The following is a 2,898-nucleotide window of genomic DNA, read 5'->3' as shown; positions in this document are numbered from 1 at the left end:
GTGAAAGTTTCAAAGGTACTTTTGCTTTGGTAGAATGCACTTCTTTAGGAATTAGGGGACTTAAAGCTCCAGTTTTAGCTATTTGATCAGCTAAGTCATTTCTACTGGAATGAATGTTGTTTCCTTGGCTTAGGCCATGGAATTTTAATTCCTGCTACCTCCTAGAGAAGCAGTAAACAGTCTGACAGGAACCTGTTTCAGATTCTTAATGGGCATTCCTGAGGAGGTGAGGAAGCCCTGGGACATGGCATCCCAAAGTCATGTGCCACCCCAAATGCCCACCGACTATCAGTATAGATATTTTTTTTTCCTTTTCCTATTTCAAAAGCCCTGGTTACTGCCTCAAGGTGGGCTCATTGTGCTGAATGGGCATGAAGTTTCAACTACTTCTGTGGCTGTGGCGATGTCATAACCAGAGACCAAGTCTCCTTCCTTATTTCTGAAGTAGAATCCATCATTGTACCAGTCAAAGTTTGCTCCCTGTAAAGGGTCTCTTTTTCAGGTCCTCCTGGGGAGGGCTGGGAAACAAGACATCCAGATAAATTACACAGTCATGTTCTAAAATCTCACCTTCACTTTCTACCTCAGGTAGATAGGTGGCAGGGTTGAGTGTGTTTATGCATTGGATGGTTGGGTTCTATTTGGGTGATAGAGTTACTTCAATGTTGGCTAGCCTCCTAGAGGATAAATGTTGGGTATGGTGTGAATTCAGGAGTTTTTTAACAGCACAGGGGACACATACCATTAAGGGAGAGTCAAGACAAATGTACTCAGTAGCAGAAACAAGGATAGCTGAGGCCCCTACTGCATGAAGACAGCCTGGGAGGCCCTGAGTAACACTGTCCAAAGTTTATTATAGTATCCCACGGGATGAAATTTTGCACCATATTTTTATGTTAGTACACCAACTGCATTACCTCCTTTCTCAGAGCCAATCAAATGGTTGGGGAGGCCTAAAGTTGGTGGGTACTTGAGGGCCAACTTCAGAGAATCAAAGGAGTTTTGAAATCAGGGAAGAGAGCCATGGGCTCAGGTACGGAATTCCTTAAAGGGTCACAAAGCAGGCAGGCAATACATGAAAAGTCAGAGATCCAGAGATGGCAATAGTCCATCAGACCAAGGAAGGCACAGAGCTGAAGATTTGTGTGTGGTACAGTGAACTGAGTGATAACCTTAAGGCAGGAGGAGTCTAGGCAAAGGCAGGAGGCAGAGAAATGATATCCTAGGAATTTCACAGAGCAGAGAACAAACTGGAGTTTGTCCTGAGATACCTTATGGCCCATAGCTGCTAAACCATTAAGGAAATACATAGAGTCCTGAACAGAAATATCTTGGGAGGGGGAACAAAGGAGGATGTCATCAACACACTAGAGGAGGACAGAATCCTTAAAATCTAACAAGGACAGGTATTTTTTTAATAGCTATGAGAAATAGGATGGTGACCCAGTGAATCCCTGTAGAAGGACAGTCTAGGTATATTGGCACCCCTCCCAGGTAAAATAAAAAATGAATTGGCTTTCAGGGGCAACCAGGATTGAAAAGAAGGCATTACAGAGGTCAACCACAATTAAATAAGTGGCCCAGGGTGGTATAAGATTAAGCAGAGTATGGGAGTCGGGGATGATGGGTACTTGGGGTATACAATAGTATTAACTGCTCAGAGATCATGCACAAGTTGCCAACCTATCCACCAGGCTTGTGGACTGGAAAAATGGGAGTGTTAATGGGGGAAATACAGAGGCTAATATGGCTCTTGGACAAATAGGCATTAATAAGGGGCTGAACCCCCTCAATCAACTCAGTGCTAAATGTGTATTGACATATGGAAGGTAAAGATTTAGAGGGGTCTAACTGCACAACAGTAGGAGGGGTCACTGCTAACTGACCCAATATCAGTGGCATCTGAAGCCCACAAGCTAGGGGGAACTTGGTTAAGAGCTAGATGGGATTAAGGGGAAAAGCCTCATCAAGCTACATGTTCAGTGTCATAGCGAAGGTCCCTCAAAATTTTCTTGAGTACTTTCCATTTTTTAGCATCTACCCTAGCCTTTATTCTGCATTCTGTACTCCAGTGACCAGGCTTCTTAAGGTAAAAACAATCTCCTAACTTGTGGTTCTTGTGGAATGATCCTGATGGTGTGGGGGAGGGGAGTGAGGGGGGATGGGCTGCTGAACCTGCAGGGGGGTTGCAAGGAAAAAATTCCTTTTAGTTTCTCTAAGTTCCTTTGTACTACTTTCATTCTCCTCTGCTAGAATTATAGCCAGCCATATTGTGGTCTTGAGGAGCCCAATGTCATAATGTTGCCAGTAAGAAAGCTTAATTTGTTTTGAGATTGATGGGTGAAGATTATTAACAAAGTAGGATATAACTGAACTTGCCCCACTGCACTATTGTGTTTGAGACCAGAATTGGCATCAAAAGCTTGGGGGAGTCTGTCATGAAACTGATAAATAGATTACCCATTAATCTGTCTAGTATCTTGGAAATTTGTTAAATCAGTGGATTGAAGGAAAGCAAGGAGTATGGCTTCAAGGAGTTTTTCACCCAAAGTTGGGTGAGTTGGTAATGCTCCTTCCCTCCACCCTCTGAGTCCCAATCTATTCTAAGATCCTCTTCAAGTTCTTCCCAGCCAGCTTTTTTAAACCAATTTTTAACCTCCTATTTGCCAACCAGGGTAACTATGAGTTGATATTTATCAGAGTACCCAGGTTTGTATGAACAAAGGATGAGTGCCAACTGCTCAGCAAATCCTATGGGAACCTCCCTGGGGTTGAGATACTCCTTGGCAATAACTTGGAGTTCTGCATGTTGTCAGGGCTTAAAACCATAGGTTGTGATCAAGCCATCATCATCATCATCATCATCATCATCATCATCATCATCATCATCATCATCAT

This window comes from Vombatus ursinus, unplaced genomic scaffold (genome assembly GCF_900497805.2).
Source record: "Vombatus ursinus unplaced genomic scaffold, bare-nosed wombat genome assembly UNPS02015184.1, whole genome shotgun sequence".
Classification (NCBI taxonomy): Eukaryota; Metazoa; Chordata; class Mammalia; order Diprotodontia; family Vombatidae; genus Vombatus; species Vombatus ursinus.
The sequence above is the reverse complement of the archived record's forward strand: the minus strand, read 5'-3'. Positions refer to the sequence as shown.